Source organism: Somniosus microcephalus, chromosome 15, assembly GCF_052327205.1.
Source record: "Somniosus microcephalus isolate GS21.2 chromosome 15, FLI_Smic_1.0, whole genome shotgun sequence".
NCBI lineage: Eukaryota > Metazoa > Chordata > Chondrichthyes > Squaliformes > Somniosidae > Somniosus > Somniosus microcephalus.
This window is the reverse complement of record NC_141001.1, coordinates 58,432,730-58,452,163: the sequence shown is the minus strand read 5'-3', so window position 1 is coordinate 58,452,163 and position 19,434 is coordinate 58,432,730. Positions and strand designations below refer to the sequence as shown.

Below are 19,434 nucleotides of genomic sequence, written 5' to 3'. Positions count from 1 at the left end.
CGTGTCGGTTGGCTGTCGTTCAGATTCGCGTTTGCTGCGAGGATTGCAGCACGGAGGAGCAGAGTCATTTCTGATGTAAAATATCTCACTGACGCACAGTTCTTACTAAGTGAAGCGGTCAAGTCACAATCAGTGAGCATTGTTTGTTTCCTCGGCCCCTATCTTCTGCCCTGGCCTTCTCCTTCGGGTTACATTAAGTAGCGACGACGTTGAACAGTGGGCTTTCGGTGATCTCACAATGGGGCTTGGAGATAAGTTGAGTCAGTGTAAATTATAAGGAAACTTTTGCTGTGTCTCGCTCGGTTGCATTTGCAGTGAGTAAAATGCAGCCCGCAGCGTCGAGAGCTGCTAATGTTGGAAAAACAGTGAATTGCATAACTGAATGAGTGAAAGGGTAGGAAACGAGCAAAGAATTAGATTGAATGTGAGTGATTGCCAAACTAAATGTATGCCATTTAGTAGTGGGTCAAGTGTGGAGGAGAATGAAATGAGATTTGCGCTCTCTCGTGGCCGCGGCGAGCATAATTGTGTAAAGTGGAGATTTTGTAAGTGCAGTGGCTGCAGTGAGCAGCAGGGAGCAGTAAGCGTGAGTTGAATGTGACGGAGACAAAGTGGGGAATGTGGTAGTAAAATGCCGTGATGATAATGATGGGGAGAGTGTGTGTGCATGTGCGTGGGGGGCTGGTGAAGATTAAGATGTTGTAAAGTGTGAGGCTTTGTTGTGGCGATGATATTGGATGTGAGAGGGGAAATCATTGCGGGTCGCAAGATTAGTGTGGTGTGACTGAATGTGGGGAGAAAAGGCAGCGAGTTTGTTTGCAGTGTTGGCGATGGACACGTGTGGAGGATTTTTGTTTGTTTGTTTGTTGTAAAGCAGAGAGTGGGAAAAGGATGCGTCTCACTGTATTGGCCAGGCTGCACTGCAGCCTCTATTCACAAGTGCGACCCGACTACCGAGCAGCACGGGGGCTTTGACCTGCTCCGTTTCCGACCTGGGCCGGTTCACCCCGCTTTATCCGACCTGGTGAGCCCAGGTTATCCTAGGAACCACCATGTGGATACTGCTCTTAGTGCGGACACCCGATCGGCACAGAAGACGGCAGCCCAGAACTCCTGACCTCAAGCAATCCTACAGCCTCAGCCTCCCAGCAGCGGGATCACAGGTGCGCGCCACCGCACCCGGCAGCTTTTGCTCTTGTTTCAGCTGCCTTCAGTTCAAAATGGCAGCAGCTGCTCGCCTGCACTGAGTTAATGCAGGTATGATGCTGTGCTTCCTTTACTCATCTGGTGTCATTGCATGCTCCGGTGACGACTAAGTAAGAACATCAAGACAATTTCAGTGATTGCACATTTCTGGGCAAGGACAGCATTCCGATTCTATTCGGCTATACTAGCCTTCAGCGCAAGTATCAGTGCCTTGCAAAATGTGACAGGCGGCGTGTCGGTTGGCTGTCGTTCAGATTCGCGTTTGCTGCGAGGATTGCAGCACGGAGGAGCAGAGTCATTTCTGATGTAAAATATCTCACTGACGCACAGTTCTTACTAAGTGAAGCGGTCAAGTCACAATCAGTGAGCATTGTTTGTTTCCTCGGCCCCTATCTTCTGCCCTGGCCTTCTCCTTCGGGTTACATTAAGTAGCGACGACGTTGAACAGTGGGCTTTCGGTGATCTCACAATGGGGCTTGGAGATAAGTTGAGTCAGTGTAAATTATAAGGAAACTTTTGCTGTGTCTCGCTCGGTTGCATTTGCAGTGAGTAAAATGCAGCCCGCAGCGTCGAGAGCTGCTAATGTTGGAAAAACAGTGAATTGCATAACTGAATGAGTGAAAGGGTAGGAAACGAGCAAAGAATTAGATTGAATGTGAGTGATTGCCAAACTAAATGTATGCCATTTAGTAGTGGGTCAAGTGTGGAGGAGAATGAAATGAGATTTGCGCTCTCTCGTGGCCGCGGCGAGCATAATTGTGTAAAGTGGAGATTTTGTAAGTGCAGTGGCTGCAGTGAGCAGCAGGGAGCAGTAAGCGTGAGTTGAATGTGACGGAGACAAAGTGGGGAATGTGGTAGTAAAATGCCGTGATGATAATGATGGGGAGAGTGTGTGTGCATGTGCGTGGGGGGCTGGTGAAGATTAAGATGTTGTAAAGTGTGAGGCTTTGTTGTGGCGATGATATTGGATGTGAGAGGGGAAATCATTGCGGGTCGCAAGATTAGTGTGGTGTGACTGAATGTGGGGAGAAAAGGCAGCGAGTTTGTTTGCAGTGTTGGCGATGGACACGTGTGGAGGATTTTTGTTTGTTTGTTTGTTGTAAAGCAGAGAGTGGGAAAAGGATGCGTCTCACTGTATTGGCCAGGCTGCACTGCAGCCTCTATTCACAAGTGCGACCCGACTACCGAGCAGCACGGGGGCTTTGACCTGCTCCGTTTCCGACCTGGGCCGGTTCACCCCGCTTTATCCGACCTGGTGAGCCCAGGTTATCCTAGGACCACCATGTGGATACTGCTCTTAGTGCGGACACCCGATCGGCACAGAAGACGGCAGCCCAGAACTCCTGACCTCAAGCAATCCTACAGCCTCAGCCTCAGCCTCCCAGCAGCGGGATCACAGGTGCGCGCCACCGCACCCGGCAGCTTTTGCTCTTGTTTCAGCTGCCTTCAGTTCAAAATGGCAGCAGCTGCTCGCCTGCACTGAGTTAATGCAGGTATGATGCTGTGCTTCCTTTACTCATCTGGTGTCATTGCATGCTCCGGTGACGACTAAGTAAGAACATCAAGACAATTTCAGTGATTGCTCATTTCTGGGCAAGGACAGCATTCCGATTCTATTCGGCTATACTAGCCTTCAGCGCAAGTATCAGTGCCTTGCAAAATGTGACAGGCGGCGTGTCGGTTGGCTGTCGTTCAGATTCGCGTTTGCTGCGAGGATTGCAGCACGGAGGAGCAGAGTCATTTCTGATGTAAAATATCTCACTGACGCACAGTTCTTACTAAGTGAAGCGGTCAAGTCACAATCAGTGAGCATTGTTTGTTTCCTCGGCCCCTATCTTCTGCCCTGGCCTTCTCCTTCGGGTTACATTAAGTAGCGACGACGTTGAACAGTGGGCTTTCGGTGATCTCACAATGGGGCTTGGAGATAAGTTGAGTCAGTGTAAATTATAAGGAAACTTTTGCTGTGTCTCGCTCGGTTGCATTTGCAGTGAGTAAAATGCAGCCCGCAGCGTCGAGAGCTGCTAATGTTGGAAAAACAGTGAATTGCATAACTGAATGAATGAAAGGGTAGGAAACGAGCAAAGAATTAGATTGAATGTGAGTGATTGCCAAACTAAATGTATGCCATTTAGTAGTGGGTCAAGTGTGGAGGAGAATGAAATGAGATTTGCGCTCTCTCGTGGCCGCGGCGAGCATAATTGTGTAAAGTGGAGATTTTGTAAGTGCAGTGGCTGCAGTGAGCAGCAGGGAGCAGTAAGCGTGAGTTGAATGTGACGGAGACAAAGTGGGGAATGTGGTAGTAAAATGCCGTGATGATAATGATGGGGAGAGTGTGTGTGCATGTGCGTGGGGGGCTGGTGAAGATTAAGATGTTGTAAAGTGTGAGGCTTTGTTGTGGCGATGATATTGGATGTGAGAGGGGAAATCATTGCGGGTCGCAAGATTAGTGTGGTGTGACTGAATGTGGGGAGAAAAGGCAGCGAGTTTGTTTGCAGTGTTGGCGATGGACACGTGTGGAGGATTTTTGTTTGTTTGTTTGTTGTAAAGCAGAGAGTGGGAAAAGGATGCGTCTCACTGTATTGGCCAGGCTGCACTGCAGCCTCTATTCACAAGTGCGACCCGACTACCGAGCAGCACGGGGGCTTTGACCTGCTCCGTTTCCGACCTGGGCCGGTTCACCCCGCTTTATCCGACCTGGTGAGCCCAGGTTATCCTAGGACCACCATGTGGATACTGCTCTTAGTGCGGACACCCGATCGGCACAGAAGACGGCAGCCCAGAACTCCTGACCTCAAGCAATCCTACAGCCTCAGCCTCCTCAGCAGCGGGATCACAGGTGCGCGCCACCGCACCCGGCAGCTTTTGCTCTTGTTTCAGCTGCCTTCAGTTCAAAATGGCAGCAGCTGCTCGCCTGCACTGAGTTAATGCAGGTATGATGCTGTGCTTCCTTTACTCATCTGGTGTCATTGCATGCTCCGGTGACGACTAAGTAAGAACATCAAGACAATTTCAGTGATTGCACATTTCTGGGCAAGGACAGCATTCCGATTCTATTCGGCTATACTAGCCTTCAGCGCAAGTATCAGTGCCTTGCAAAATGTGACAGGCGGCGTGTCGGTTGGCTGTCGTTCAGATTCGCGTTTGCTGCGAGGATTGCAGCACGGAGGAGCAGAGTCATTTCTGATGTAAAATATCTCACTGACGCACAGTTCTTACTAAGTGAAGCGGTCAAGTCACAATCAGTGAGCATTGTTTGTTTCCTCGGCCCCTATCTTCTGCCCTGGCCTTCTCCTTCGGGTTACATTAAGTAGCGACGACGTTGAACAGTGGGCTTTCGGTGATCTCACAATGGGGCTTGGAGATAAGTTGAGTCAGTGTAAATTATAAGGAAACTTTTGCTGTGTCTCGCTCGGTTGCATTTGCAGTGAGTAAAATGCAGCCCGCAGCGTCGAGAGCTGCTAATGTTGGAAAAACAGTGAATTGCATAACTGAATGAGTGAAAGGGTAGGAAACGAGCAAAGAATTAGATTGAATGTGAGTGATTGCCAAACTAAATGTATGCCATTTAGTAGTGGGTCAAGTGTGGAGGAGAATGAAATGAGATTTGCGCTCTCTCGTGGCCGCGGCGAGCATAATTGTGTAAAGTGGAGATTTTGTAAGTGCAGTGGCTGCAGTGAGCAGCAGGGAGCAGTAAGCGTGAGTTGAATGTGACGGAGACAAAGTGGGGAATGTGGTAGTAAAATGCCGTGATGATAATGATGGGGAGAGTGTGTGTGCATGTGCGTGGGGGGCTGTTGAAGATTAAGATGTTGTAAAGTGTGAGGCTTTGTTGTGGCGATGATATTGGATGTGAGAGGGGAAATCATTGCGGGTCGCAAGATTAGTGTGGTGTGACTGAATGTGGGGAGAAAAGGCAGCGAGTTTGTTTGCAGTGTTGGCGATGGACACGTGTGGAGGATTTTTGTTTGTTGTAAAGCAGAGAGTGGGAAAAGGATGCGTCTCACTGTATTGGCCAGGCTGCACTGCAGCCTCTATTCACAAGTGCGACCCGACTACCGAGCAGCACGGGGGCTTTGACCTGCTCCGTTTCCGACCTGGGCCGGTTCACCCCGCTTTATCCGACCTGGTGAGCCCAGGTTATCCTAGGACCACCATGTGGATACTGCTCTTAGTGCGGACACCCGATCGGCACAGAAGACGGCAGCCCAGAACTCCTGACTTCAAGCAATCCTACAGCCTCAGCCTCCCAGCAGCGGGATCACAGGTGCGCGCCACCGCACCCGGCAGCTTTTGCTATTGTTTCAGCTGCCTTCAGTTCAAAATGGCAGCAGCTGCTCGCCTGCACTGAGTTAATGCAGGTATGATGCTGTGCTTCCTTTACTCATCTGGTGTCATTGCATGCTCCGGTGACGACTAAGTAAGAACATCAAGACAATTTCAGTGATTGCACATTTCTGGGCAAGGACAGCATTCCGATTCTATTCGGCTATACTAGCCTTCAGCGCAAGTATCAGTGCCTTGCAAAATGTGACAGGCGGCGTGTCGGTTGGCTGTCGTTCAGATTCGCGTTTGCTGCGAGGATTGCAGCACGGAGGAGCAGAGTCATTTCTGATGTAAAATATCTCACTGACGCACAGTTCTTACTAAGTGAAGCGGTCAAGTCACAATCAGTGAGCATTGTTTGTTTCCTCGGCCCCTATCTTCTGCCCTGGCCTTCTCCTTCGGGTTACATTAAGTAGCGACGACGTTGAACAGTGGGCTTTCGGTGATCTCACAATGGGGCTTGGAGATAAGTTGAGTCAGTGTAAATTATAAGGAAACTTTTGCTGTGTCTCGCTCGGTTGCATTTGCAGTGAGTAAAATGCAGCCCGCAGCGTCGAGAGCTGCTAATGTTGGAAAAACAGTGAATTGCATAACTGAATGAGTGAAAGGGTAGGAAACGAGCAAAGAATTAGATTGAATGTGAGTGATTGCCAAACTAAATGTATGCCATTTAGTAGTGGGTCAAGTGTGGAGGAGAATGAAATGAGATTTGCGCTCTCTCGTGGCCGCGGCGAGCATAATTGTGTAAAGTGGAGATTTTGTAAGTGCAGTGGCTGCAGTGAGCAGCAGGGAGCAGTAAGCGTGAGTTGAATGTGACGGAGACAAAGTGGGGAATGTGGTAGTAAAATGCCGTGATGATAATGATGGGGAGAGTGTGTGTGCATGTGCGTGGGGGGCTGGTGAAGATTAAGATGTTGTAAAGTGTGAGGCTTTGTTGTGGCGATGATATTGGATGTGAGAGGGGAAATCATTGCGGGTCGCAAGATTAGTGTGGTGTGACTGAATGTGGGGAGAAAAGGCAGCGAGTTTGTTTGCAGTGTTGGCGATGGACACGTGTGGAGGTTTTTTGTTTGTTGTAAAGCAGAGAGTGGGAAAAGGATGCGTCTCACTGTATTGGCCAGGCTGCACTGCAGCCTCTATTCACAAGTGCGACCCGACTACCGAGCAGCACGGGGGCTTTGACCTGCTCCGTTTCCGACCTGGGCCGGTTCACCCCGCTTTAATCCGACCTGGTGAGCCCAGGTTATCCTAGGACCACCATGTGGATACTGCTCTTAGTGCGGACACCCGATCGGCACAGAAGACGGCAGCCCAGAACTCCTGACCTCAAGCAATCCTACAGCCTCAGCCTCAGCCTCCCAGCAGCGGGATCACAGGTGCGCGCCACCGCACCCGGCAGCTTTTGCTCTTGTTTCAGCTGCCTTCAGTTCAAAATGGCAGCAGCTGCTCGCCTGCACTGAGTTAATGCAGGTATGATGCTGTGCTTCCTTTACTCATCTGGTGTCATTGCATGCTCCGGTGACGACTAAGTAAGAACATCAAGACAATTTCAGTGATTGCACATTTCTGGGCAAGGACAGCATTCCGATTCTATTCGGCTATACTAGCCTTCAGCGCAAGTATCAGTGCCTTGCAAAATGTGACAGGCGGCGTGTCGGTTGGCTGTCGTTCAGATTCGCGTTTGCTGCGAGGATTGCAGCACGGAGGAGCAGAGTCATTTCTGATGTAAAATATCTCACTGACGCACAGTTCTTACTAAGTGAAGCGGTCAAGTCACAATCAGTGAGCATTGTTTGTTTCCTCGGCCCCTATCTTCTGCCCTGGCCTTCTCCTTCGGGTTACATTAAGTAGCGACGACGTTGAACAGTGGGCTTTCGGTGATCTCACAATGGGGCTTGGAGATAAGTTGAGTCAGTGTAAATTATAAGGAAACTTTTGCTGTGTCTCGCTCGGTTGCATTTGCAGTGAGTAAAATGCAGCCCGCAGCGTCGAGAGCTGCTAATGTTGGAAAAACAGTGAATTGCATAACTGAATGAGTGAAAGGGTAGGAAACGAGCAAAGAATTAGATTGAATGTGAGTGATTGCCAAACTAAATGTATGCCATTTAGTAGTGGGTCAAGTGTGGAGGAGAATGAAATGAGATTTGCGCTCTCTCGTGGCCGCGGCGAGCATAATTGTGTAAAGTGGAGATTTTGTAAGTGCAGTGGCTGCAGTGAGCAGCAGGGAGCAGTAAGCGTGAGTTGAATGTGACGGAGACAAAGTGGGGAATGTGGTAGTAAAATGCCGTGATGATAATGATGGGGAGAGTGTGTGTGCATGTGCGTGGGGGGCTGGTGAAGATTAAGATGTTGTAAAGTGTGAGGCTTTGTTGTGGCGATGATATTGGATGTGAGAGGGGAAATCATTGCGGGTCGCAAGATTAGTGTGGTGTGACTGAATGTGGGGAGAAAAGGCAGCGAGTTTGTTTGCAGTGTTGGCGATGGACACGTGTGGAGGTTTTTTGTTTGTTGTAAAGCAGAGAGTGGGAAAAGGATGCGTCTCACTGTATTGGCCAGGCTGCACTGCAGCCTCTATTCACAAGTGCGACCCGACTACCGAGCAGCACGGGGGCTTTGACCTGCTCCGTTTCCGACCTGGGCCGGTTCACCCCGCTTTATCCGATCTGGTGAGCCCAGGTTATCCTAGGACCACCATGTGGATACTGCTCTTAGTGCGGACACCCGATCGGCACAGAAGACGGCAGCCCAGAACTCCTGACCTCAAGCAATCACTACAGCCTCAGCCTCCCAGCAGCGGGATCACAGGTGCGCGCCACCGCACCCGGCAGCTTTTGCTCTTGTTTCAGCTGCCTTCAGTTCAAAATGGCAGCAGCTGCTCGCCTGCACTGAGTTAATGCAGGTATGATGCTGTGCTTCCTTTACTCATCTGGTGTCATTGCATGCTCCGGTGACGACTAAGTAAGAACATCAAGACAATTTCAGTGATTGCACATTTCTGGGCAAGGACAGCATTCCGATTCTATTCGGCTATACTAGCCTTCAGCGCAAGTATCAGTGCCTTGCAAAATGTGACAGGCGGCGTGTCGGTTGGCTGTCGTTCAGATTCGCGTTTGCTGCGAGGATTGCAGCACGGAGGAGCAGAGTCATTTCTGATGTAAAATATCTCACTGACGCACAGTTCTTACTAAGTGAAGCGGTCAAGTCACAATCAGTGAGCATTGTTTGTTTCCTCGGCCCCTATCTTCTGCCCTGGCCTTCTCCTTCGGGTTACATTAAGTAGCGACGACGTTGAACAGTGGGCTTTCGGTGATCTCACAATGGGGCTTGGAGATAAGTTGTCAGTGTAAATTATAAGGAAACTTTTGCTGTGTCTCGCTCGGTTGCATTTGCAGTGAGTAAAATGCAGCCCGCAGCGTCGAGAGCTGCTAATGTTGGAAAAACAGTGAATTGCATAACTGAATGAGTGAAAGGGTAGGAAACGAGCAAAGAATTAGATTGAATGTGAGTGATTGCCAAACTAAATGTATGCCATTTAGGAGTGGGTCAAGTGTGGAGGAGAATGAAATGAGATTTGCGCTCTCTCGTGGCCGCGGCGAGCATAATTGTGTAAAGTGGAGATTTTGTAAGTGCAGTGGCTGCAGTGAGCAGCAGGGAGCAGTAAGCGTGAGTTGAATGTGACGGAGACAAAGTGGGGAATGTGGTAGTAAAATGCCGTGATGATAATGATGGGGAGAGTGTGTGTGCATGTGCGTGGGGGGCTGGTGAAGATTAAGATGTTGTAAAGTGTGAGGCTTTGTTGTGGCGATGATATTGGATGTGAGAGGGGAAATCATTGCGGGTCGCAAGATTAGTGTGGTGTGACTGAATGTGGGGAGAAAAGGCAGCGAGTTTGTTTGCAGTGTTGGCGATGGACACGTGTGGAGGTTTTTTGTTTGTTTGTTTGTTGTAAAGCAGAGAGTGGGAAAAGGATGCGTCTCACTGTATTGGCCAGGCTGCACTGCAGCCTCTATTCACAAGTGCGACCCGACTACCGAGCAGCACGGGGGCTTTGACCTGCTCCGTTTCCGACCTGGGCCGGTTCACCCCGCTTTATCCGACCTGGTGAGCCCAGGTTATCCTAGGACTACCATGTGGATACTGCTCTTAGTGCGGACACCCGATCGGCACAGAAGACGGCAGCCCAGAACTCCTGACCTCAAGCAATCCTACAGCCTCAGCCTCCCAGCAGCGGGATCACAGGTGCGCGCCACCGCACCCGGCAGCTTTTGCTCTTGTTTCAGCTGCCTTCAGTTCAAAATGGCAGCAGCTGCTCGCCTGCACTGAGTTAATGCAGTTATGATGCTGTGCTTCCTTTACTCATCTGGTGTCATTGCATGCTCCGGTGACGACTAAGTAAGAACATCAAGACAATTTCAGTGATTGCACATTTCTGGGCAAGGACAGCATTCCGATTCTATTCGGCTATACTAGCCTTCAGCGCAAGTATCAGTGCCTTGCAAAATGTGACAGGCGGCGTGTCGGTTGGCTGTCGTTCAGATTCGCGTTTGCTGCGAGGATTGCAGCACGGAGGAGCAGAGTCATTTCTGATGTAAAATATCTCACTGACGCACAGTTCTTACTAAGTGAAGCGGTCAAGTCATAATCAGTGAGCATTGTTTGTTTCCTCGGCCCCTATCTTCTGCCCTGGCCTTCTCCTTCGGGTTACATTAAGTAGCGACGACGTTGAACAGTGGGCTTTCGGTGATCTCACAATGGGGCTTGGAGATAAGTTGAGTCAGTGTAAATTATAAGGAAACTTTTGCTGTGTCTCGCTCGGTTGCATTTGCAGTGAGTAAAATGCAGCCCGCAGCGTCGAGAGCTGCTAATGTTGGAAAAACAGTGAATTGCATAACTGAATGAGTGAAAGGGTAGGAAACGAGCAAAGAATTAGATTGAATGTGAGTGATTGCCAAACTAAATGTATGCCATTTAGTAGTGGGTCAAGTGTGGAGGAGAATGAAATGAGATTTGCGCTCTCTCGTGGCCGCGGCGAGCATAATTGTGTAAAGTGGAGATTTTGTAAGTGCAGTGGCTGCAGTGAGCAGCAGGGAGCAGTAAGCGTGAGTTGAATGTGACGGAGACAAAGTGGGGAATGTGGTAGTAAAATGCCGTGATGATAATGATGGGGAGAGTGTGTGTGCATGTGCGTGGGGGGCTGGTGAAGATTAAGATGTTGTAAAGTGTGAGGCTTTGTTGTGGCGATGATATTGGATGTGAGAGGGGAAATCATTGCGGGTCGCAAGATTAGTGTGGTGTGACTGAATGTGGGGAGAAAAGGCAGCGAGTTTGTTTGCAGTGTTGGCGATGGACACGTGTGGAGGTTTTTTGTTTGTTTGTTTGTTGTAAAGCAGAGAGTGGGAAAAGGATGCGTCTCACTGTATTGGGCAGGCTGCACTGCAGCCTCTATTCACAAGTGCGACCCGACTACCGAGCAGCACGGGGGCTTTGACCTGCTCCGTTTCCGACCTGGGCCGGTTCACCGCGCTTTATCCGACCTGGTGAGCCCAGGTTATCCTAGGACTACCATGTGGATACTGCTTTTAGTGCGGACACCCGATCGGCACAGAAGACGGCAGCCCAGAACTCCTGACCTCAAGCAATCCTACAGCCTCAGCCTCCCAGCAGCGGGATCACAGGTGCGCGCCACCGCACCCGGCAGCTTTTGCTCTTGTTTCAGCTGCCTTCAGTTCAAAATGGCAGCAGCTGCTCGCCTGCACTGAGTTAATGCAGGTATGATGCTGTGCTTCCTTTACTCATCTGGTGTCATTGCATGCTCCGGTGACGACTAAGTAAGAACATCAAGACAATTTCAGTGATTGCACATTTCTGGGCAAGGACAGCATTCCGATTCTATTCGGCTATACTAGCCTTCAGCGCAAGTATCAGTGCCTTGCAAAATGTGACAGGCGGCGTGTCGGTTGGCTGTCGTTCAGATTCGCGTTTGCTGCGAGGATTGCAGCACGGAGGAGCAGAGTCATTTCTGATGTAAAATATCTCACTGACGCACAGTTCTTACTAAGTGAAGCGGTCAAGTCACAATCAGTGAGCATTGTTTGTTTCCTCGGCCCCTATCTTCTGCCCTGGCCTTCTCCTTCGGGTTACATTAAGTAGCGACGACGTTGAACAGTGGGCTTTCGGTGATCTCACAATGGGGCTTGGAGATAAGTTGAGTCAGTGTAAATTATAAGGAAACTTTTGCTGTGTCTCGCTCGGTTGCATTTGCAGTGAGTAAAATGCAGCCCGCAGCGTCGAGAGCTGCTAATGTTGGAAAAACAGTGAATTGCATAACTGAATGAGTGAAAGGGTAGGAAACGAGCAAAGAATTAGATTGAATGTGAGTGATTGCCAAACTAAATGTATGCCATTTAATAGTGGGTCAAGTGTGGAGGAGAATGAAATGAGATTTGCGCTCTCTCGTGGCCGCGGCGAGCATAATTGTGTAAAGTGGAGATTTTGTAAGTGCAGTGGCTGCAGTGAGCAGCAGGGAGCAGTAAGCGTGAGTTGAATGTGACGGAGACAAAGTGGGGAATGTGGTAGTAAAATGCCGTGATGATAATGATGGGGAGAGTGTGTGTGCATGTGCGTGGGGGGCTGGTGAAGATTAAGATGTTGTAAAGTGTGAGGCTTTGTTGTGGCGATGATATTGGATGTGAGAGGGGAAATCATTGCGGGTCGCAAGATTAGTGTGGTGTGACTGAATGTGGGGAGAAAAGGCAGCGAGTTTGTTTGCAGTGTTGGCGATGGACACGTGTGGAGGTTTTTTGTTTGTTTGTTTGTTGTAAAGCAGAGAGTGGGAAAAGGATGCGTCTCACTGTATTGGCCAGGCTGCACTGCAGCCTCTATTCACAAGTGCGACCCGACTACCGAGCAGCACGGGGGCTTTGACCTGCTCCATTTCCGACCTGGGCCAGTTCACCCCGCTTTATCCGACCTGGTGAGCCCAGGTTATCCTAGGACCACCATGTGGATACTGCTCTTAGTGCGGACACCCGATCGGCACAGAAGACGGCAGCCCAGAACTTCTGACCTCAAGCAATACCTACAGCCTCAGCCTCCCAGCAGCGGGATCACAGGTGCGCGCCACCGCACCCGGCAGCTTTTGCTCTTGTTTCAGCTGCCTTCAGTTCAAAATGCTCGCCTGCACTGAGTTAATGCAGGTATGATGCTGTGCTTCCTTTACTCATCTGGTGTCATTGCATGCTCCGGTGACGACTAAGTAAGAACATCAAGACAATTTCAGTGATTGCACATTTCTGGGCAAGGACAGCATTCCGATTCTATTCGGCTATACTAGCCTTCAGCGCAAGTATCAGTGCCTTGCAAAATGTGACAGGCGGCGTGTCGGTTGGCTGTCGTTCAGATTCGCGTTTGCTGCGAGGATTGCAGCACGGAGGAGCAGAGTCATTTCTGATGTAAAATATCTCACTGACGCACAGTTCTTACTAAGTGAAGCGGTCAAGTCACAATCAGTGAGCATTGTTTGTTTCCTCGGCCCCTATCTTCTGCCCTGGCCTTCTCCTTCGGGTTACATTAAGTAGCGACGACGTTGAACAGTGGGCTTTCGGTGATCTCACAATGGGGCTTGGAGATAAGTTGAGTCAGTGTAAATTATAAGGAAACTTTTGCTGTGTCTCGCTCGGTTGCATTTGCAGTGAGTAAAATGCAGCCCGCAGCGTCGAGAGCTGCTAATGTTGGAAAAACAGTGAATTGCATAACTGAATGAGTGAAAGGGTAGGAAACGAGCAAAGAATTAGATTGAATGTGAGTGATTGCCAAACTAAATGTATGCCATTTAGTAGTGGGTCAAGTGTGGAGGAGAATGAAATGAGATTTGCGCTCTCTCGTGGCCGCGGCGAGCATAATTGTGTAAAGTGGAGATTTTGTAAGTGCAGTGGCTGCAGTGAGCAGCAGGGAGCAGTAAGCGTGAGTTGAATGTGACGGAGACAAAGTGGGGAATGTGGTAGTAAAATGCCGTGATGATAATGATGGGGAGAGTGTGTGTGCATGTGCGTGGGGGGCTGGTGAAGATTAAGATGTTGTAAAGTGTGAGGCTTTGTTGTGGCGATGATATTGGATGTGAGAGGGGAAATCATTGCGGGTCGCAAGATTAGTGTGGTGCGACTGAATGTGGGGAGAAAAGGCAGCGAGTTTGTTTGCAGTGTTGGCGATGGACACGTGTGGAGGTTTTTTGTTTGTTTGTTTGTTGTAAAGCAGAGAGTGGGAAAAGGATGCGTCTCACTGTATTGGCCAGGCTGCACTGCAGCCTCTATTCACAAGGGCGACCCGACTACCGAGCAGCACGGGGGCTTTGACCTGCTCCGTTTCCGACCTGGGCCGGTTCACCCCGCTTTATCCGACCTGGTGAGCCCAGGTTATCCTAGGACCACCATGTGGATACTGCTCTTAGTGCGGACACCCGATCGGCACAGAAGACGGCAGCCCAGAACTCCTGACCTCAAGCAATCCTACAGCCTCAGCCTCCCAGCAGTGGGATCACAGGTGCGCGCCACCGCACCCGGCAGCTTTTGCTCTTGTTTCAGCTGCCTTCAGTTCAAAATGGCAGCAGCTGCTCGCCTGCACTGAGTTAATGCAGGTATGATGCTGTGCTTCCTTTACTCATCTGGTGTCATTGCATGCTCCGGTGACGACTAAGTAAGAACATCAAGACAATTTCAGTGATTGCACATTTCTGGGCAAGGACAGCATTCCGATTCTATTCGGCTATACTAGCCTTCAGCGCAAGTATCAGTGCCTTGCAAAATGTGACAGGCGGCGTGTCGGTTGGCTGTCGTTCAGATTCGCGTTTGCTGCGAGGATTGCAGCACGGAGGAGCAGAGTCATTTCTGATGTAAAATATCTCACTGACGCACAGTTCTTACTAAGTGAAGCGGTCAAGTCACAATCAGTGAGCATTGTTTGTTTCCTCGGCCCCTATCTTCTGCCCTGGCCTTCTCCTTCGGGTTACATTAAGTAGCGACGACGTTGAACAGTGGGCTTTCGGTGAACTCACAATGGGGCTTGGAGATAAGTTGAGTCAGTGTAAATTATAAGGAAACTTTTGCTGTGTCTCGCTCGGTTGCATTTGCAGTGAGTAAAATGCAGCCCGCAGCGTCGAGAGCTGCTAATGTTGGAAAAACAGTGAATTGCATAACTGAATGAGTGAAAGGGTAGGAAACGAGCAAAGAATTAGATTGAATGTGAGTGATTGCCAAACTAAATGTATGCCATTTAGTAGTGGGTCAAGTGTGGAGGAGAATGAAATGAGATTTGCGCTCTCTCGTGGCCGCGGCGAGCATAATTGTGTAAAGTGGAGATTTTGTAAGTGCAGTGGCTGCAGTGAGCAGCAGGGAGCAGTAAGCGTGAGTTGAATGTGACGGAGACAAAGTGGGGAATGTGGTAGTAAAATGCCGTGATGATAATGATGGGGAGAGTGTGTGTGCATGTGCGTGGGGGGCTGGTGAAGATTAAGATGTTGTAAAGTGTGAGGCTTTGTTGTGGCGATGATATTGGATGTGAGAGGGGAAATCATTGCGGGTCGCAAGATTAGTGTGGTGCGACTGAATGTGGGGAGAAAAGGCAGCGAGTTTGTTTGCAGTGTTGGCGATGGACACGTGTGGAGGTTTTTTGTTTGTTTGTTTGTTGTAAAGCAGAGAGTGGGAAAAGGATGCGTCTCACTGTATTGGCCAGGCTGCACTGCAGCCTCTATTCACAAGTGCGACCCGACTACCGAGCAGCACGGGGGCTTTGACCTGCTCCGTTTCCGACCTGGGCCGGTTCACCCCGCTTTATCCGACCTGGTGAGCCCAGGTTATCCTAGGACCACCATGTGGATACTGCTCTTAGTGCGGACACCCGATCGGCACAGAAGACGGCAGCCCAGAACTCCTGACCTCAAGCAATCCTACAGCCTCAGCCTCCCAGCAGCGGGATCACAGGTGCGCGCCACCGCACCCGGCAGCTTTTGCTCTTGTTTCAGCTGCCTTCAGTTCAAAATGGCAGCAGCTGCTCGCCTGCACTGAGTTAATGCAGGTATGATGCTGTGCTTCCTTTACTCATCTGGTGTCATTGCATGCTCCGGTGACGACTAAGTAAGAACATCAAGACAATTTCAGTGATTGCACATTTCTGGGCAAGGACAGCATTCCGATTCTATTCGGCTATACTAGCCTTCAGCGCAAGTATCAGTGCCTTGCAAAATGTGACAGGCGGCGTGTCGGTTGGCTGTCGTTCAGATTCGCGTTTGCTGCGAGGATTGCAGCACGGAGGAGCAGAGTCATTTCTGATGTAAAATATCTCACTGACGCACAGTTCTTACTAAGTGAAGCGGTCAAGTCACAATCAGTGAGCATTGTTTGTTTCCTCGGCCCCTATCTTCTGCCCTGGCCTTCTCCTTCGGGTTACATTAAGTAGCGACGACGTTGAACAGTGGGCTTTCGGTGAACTCACAATGGGGCTTGGAGATAAGTTGAGTCAGTGTAAATTATAAGGAAACTTTTGCTGTGTCTCGCTCGGTTGCATTTGCAGTGAGTAAAATGCAGCCCGCAGCGTCGAGAGCTGCTAATGTTGGAAAAACAGTGAATTGCATAACTGAATGAGTGAAAGGGTAGGAAACGAGCAAAGAATTAGATTGAATGTGAGTGATTGCCAAACTAAATGTATGCCATTTAGTAGTGGGTCAAGTGTGGAGGAGAATGAAATGAGATTTGCGCTCTCTCGTGGCCGCGGCGAGCATAATTGTGTAAAGTGGAGATTTTGTAAGTGCAGTGGCTGCAGTGAGCAGCAGGGAGCAGTAAGCGTGAGTTGAATGTGACGGAGACAAAGTGGGGAATGTGGTAGTAAAATGCCGTGATGATAATGATGGGGAGAGTGTGTGTGCATGTACGTGGGGGGCTGGTGAAGATTAAGATGTTGTAAAGTGTGAGGCTTTGTTGTGGCGATGATATTGGATGTGAGAGGGGAAATCATTGCGGGTCGCAAGATTAGTGTGGTGTGACTGAATGTGGGGAGAAAAGGCAGCGAGTTTGTTTGCAGTGTTGGCGATGGACACGTGTGGAGGTTTTTTGTTTGTTTGTTTGTTGTAAAGCAGAGAGTGGGAAAAGGATGCGTCTCACTGTATTGGCCAGGCTGCACTGCAGCCTCTATTCACAAGTGCGACCCGACTACCGAGCAGCACGGGGGCTTTGACCTGCTCCGTTTCCGACCTGGGCCGGTTCACCCCGCTTTATCCGACCTGGTGAGCCCAGGTTCTCCTAGGACCACCATGTGGATACTGCTCTTAGTGCGGACACCCGATCGGCACAGAAGACGGCAGCCCAGAACTCCTGACTTCAAGCAATCCTACAGCCTCAGCCTCCCAGCAGCGGGATCACAGGTGCGCGCCACCGCACCCGGCAGCTTTTGCTCTTGTTTCAGCTGCCTTCAGTTCAAAATGGCAGCAGCTGCTCGCCTGCACTGAGTTAATGCAGGTATGATGCTGTGCTTCCTTTACTCATCTGGTGTCATTGCATGCTCCGGTGACGACTAAGTAAGAACATCAAGACAATTTCAGTGATTGCACATTTCTGGGCAAGGACAGCATTCCGATTCTATTCGGCTATACTAGCCTTCAGCGCAAGTATCAGTGCCTTGCAAAATGTGACAGGCGGCGTGTCGGTTGGCTGTCGTTCAGATTCGCGTTTGCTGCGAGGATTGCAGCACGGAGGAGCAGAGTCATTTCTGATGTAAAATATCTCACTGACGCACAGTTCTTACTAAGTGAAGCGGTCAAGTCACAATCAGTGAGCATTGTTTGTTTCCTCGGCCCCTATCTTCTGCCCTGGCCTTCTCCTTCGGGTTACATTAAGTAGCGACGACGTTGAACAGTGGGCTTTCGGTGATCTCACAATGGGGCTTGGAGATAAGTTGAGTCAGTGTAAATTATAAGGAAACTTTTGCTGTGTCTCGCTCGGTTGCATTTGCAGTGAGTAAAATGCAGCCCGCAGCGTCGAGAGCTGCTAATGTTGGAAAAACAGTGAATTGCATAACTGAATGAGTGAAAGGGTAGGAAACGAGCAAAGAATTAGATTGAATGTGAGTGATTGCCAAACTAAATGTATGCCATTTAGTAGTGGGTCAAGTGTGGAGGAGAATGAAATGAGATTTGCGCTCTCTCGTGGCCGCGGCGAGCATAATTGTGTAAAGTGGAGATTTTGTAAGTGCAGTGGCTGCAGTGAGCAGCAGGGAGCAGTAAGCGTGAGTTGAATGTGACGGAGACAAAGTGGGGAATGTGGTAGTAAAATGCCGTGATGATAATGATGGGGAGAGTGTGTGTGCATGTGCGTGGGGGGCTGGTGAAGATTAAGATGTTGTAAAGTGTGAGGCTTTGTTGTGGCGATGATATTGGATGTGAGAGGGGAAATCATTGCGGGTCGCAAGATTAGTGTGGTGTGACTGAATGTGGGGAGAAAAGGCAGCGAGTTTGTTTGCAGTGTTGGCTGATGGACACGTGTGGAGGTTTTTTGTTTGTTTGTTTGTTGTAAAGCAGAGAGTGGGAAAAGGATGCGTCTCACTGTATTGGCCAGGCTGCACTGCAGCCTCTATTCACAAGTGCGACCCGACTACCGAGCAGCACGGGGGCTTTGACCTGCTCCGTTTCCGACCTGGGCCGGTTCACCCCGCTTTATCCGACCTGGTGAGCCCAGGTTATCCTAGGACCACCATGTGGATACTGCTCTTAGTGCGGACACCCGATCGGCACAGAAGACGGCAGCCCAGAACTCCTGACCTCAAGCAATCCTACAGCCTCAGCCTCCCAGCAGCGGGATCACAGGTGCGCGCCACCGCACCCGGCAGCTTTTGCTCTTGTTTCAGCTGCCTTCAGTTCAAAATGGCAGCAGCTGCTCGCCTGCACTGAGTTAATGCAGGTATGATGCTGTGCTTCCTTTACTCATCTGGTGTCATTGCATGCTCCGGTGACGACTAAGTAAGAACATCAAGACAATTTCAGTGATTGCACATTTCTGGGCAAGGACAGCATTCCGATTCTATTCGGCTATACTAGCCTTCAGCGCAAGTATCAGTGCCTTGCAAAATGTGACAGGCGGCGTGTCGGTTGGCTGTCGTTCAGATTCGCGTTTGCTGCGAGGATTGCAGCACGGAGGAGCAGAGTCATTTCTGATGTAAAATATCTCACTGACGCACAGTTCTTACTAAGTGAAGCGGTCAAGTCACAATCAGTGAGCATTGTTTGTTTCCTCGGCCCCTATCTTCTGCCCTGGCCTTCTCCTTCGGGTTACATTAAGTAGCGACGACGTTGAACAGTGGGCTTTCGGTGATCTCACAATGGGGCTTGGAGATAAGTTGAGTCAGTGTAAATTATAAGGAAACTTTTGCTGTGTCTCGCTCGGTTGCATTTGCAGTGAGTAAAATGCAGCCCGCAGCGTCGAGAGCTGCTAATGTTGGAAAAACAGTGAATTGCATAACTGAATGAGTGAAAGGGTAGGAAACGAGCAAAGAATTAGATTGAATGTGAGTGATTGCCAAACTAAATGTGAGTGATTGCCAAACTAAATGTATGCCATTTAGGAGTGGGTCAAGTGTGGAGGAGAATGAAATGAGATTTGCGCTCTCTCGTGGCCGCGGCGAGCATAATTGTGTAAAGTGGAGATTTTGTAAGTGCAGTGGCTGCAGTGAGCAGCAGGGAGCAGTAAGCGTGAGTTGAATGTGACGGAGACAAAGTGGGGAATGTGGTAGTAAAATGCCGTGATGATAATGATGGGGAGAGTGTGTGTGCATGTGCGTGGGGGGCTGGTGAAGATTAAGATGTTGTAAAGTGTGAGGCTTTGTTGTGGCGATGATATTGGATGTGAGAGGGGAAATCATTGCGGG

The 19,434-nt window shown here is 49.8% G+C and overlaps 13 non-coding genes across 13 annotated transcripts; all 13 read right to left on the bottom strand.

Annotated features, from left to right (window-relative positions):
- Positions 1–885: 885 nt before the first annotated feature.
- Positions 886–1,184, bottom strand: LOC147106943 (signal recognition particle RNA). The gene has a single exon (XR_015081181.1).
- A 1,138-nt stretch (positions 1,185–2,322) lies between these two features.
- On the bottom strand, positions 2,323–2,626 carry LOC147106942 (signal recognition particle RNA). The gene has a single exon (XR_015081209.1).
- Positions 2,627–3,764: 1,138 nt separating this feature from the next.
- On the bottom strand, positions 3,765–4,063 carry LOC147106941 (signal recognition particle RNA). The gene has a single exon (XR_015081178.1).
- Positions 4,064–5,193: 1,130 nt separating this feature from the next.
- On the bottom strand, positions 5,194–5,491 carry LOC147106940 (signal recognition particle RNA). The gene has a single exon (XR_015081177.1).
- Positions 5,492–6,621: 1,130 nt separating this feature from the next.
- LOC147106939 (signal recognition particle RNA) lies at positions 6,622–6,926 on the bottom strand. The gene has a single exon (XR_015081216.1).
- A 1,130-nt stretch (positions 6,927–8,056) lies between these two features.
- LOC147106938 (signal recognition particle RNA) lies at positions 8,057–8,355 on the bottom strand. The gene has a single exon (XR_015081215.1).
- Positions 8,356–9,491: 1,136 nt separating this feature from the next.
- On the bottom strand, positions 9,492–9,789 carry LOC147106937 (signal recognition particle RNA). The gene has a single exon (XR_015081165.1).
- Positions 9,790–10,927: 1,138 nt separating this feature from the next.
- LOC147106936 (signal recognition particle RNA) lies at positions 10,928–11,225 on the bottom strand. Its single transcript, XR_015081230.1, has one exon.
- Positions 11,226–12,363: 1,138 nt separating this feature from the next.
- On the bottom strand, positions 12,364–12,662 carry LOC147106935 (signal recognition particle RNA). The gene has a single exon (XR_015081226.1).
- A 1,128-nt stretch (positions 12,663–13,790) lies between these two features.
- LOC147106934 (signal recognition particle RNA) lies at positions 13,791–14,088 on the bottom strand. The gene has a single exon (XR_015081180.1).
- Positions 14,089–15,226: 1,138 nt separating this feature from the next.
- LOC147106933 (signal recognition particle RNA) lies at positions 15,227–15,524 on the bottom strand. The gene has a single exon (XR_015081137.1).
- Positions 15,525–16,662: 1,138 nt separating this feature from the next.
- Positions 16,663–16,960, bottom strand: LOC147106932 (signal recognition particle RNA). The gene has a single exon (XR_015081153.1).
- A 1,139-nt stretch (positions 16,961–18,099) lies between these two features.
- On the bottom strand, positions 18,100–18,397 carry LOC147106931 (signal recognition particle RNA). The gene has a single exon (XR_015081136.1).
- Positions 18,398–19,434: the final 1,037 nt, after the last annotated feature.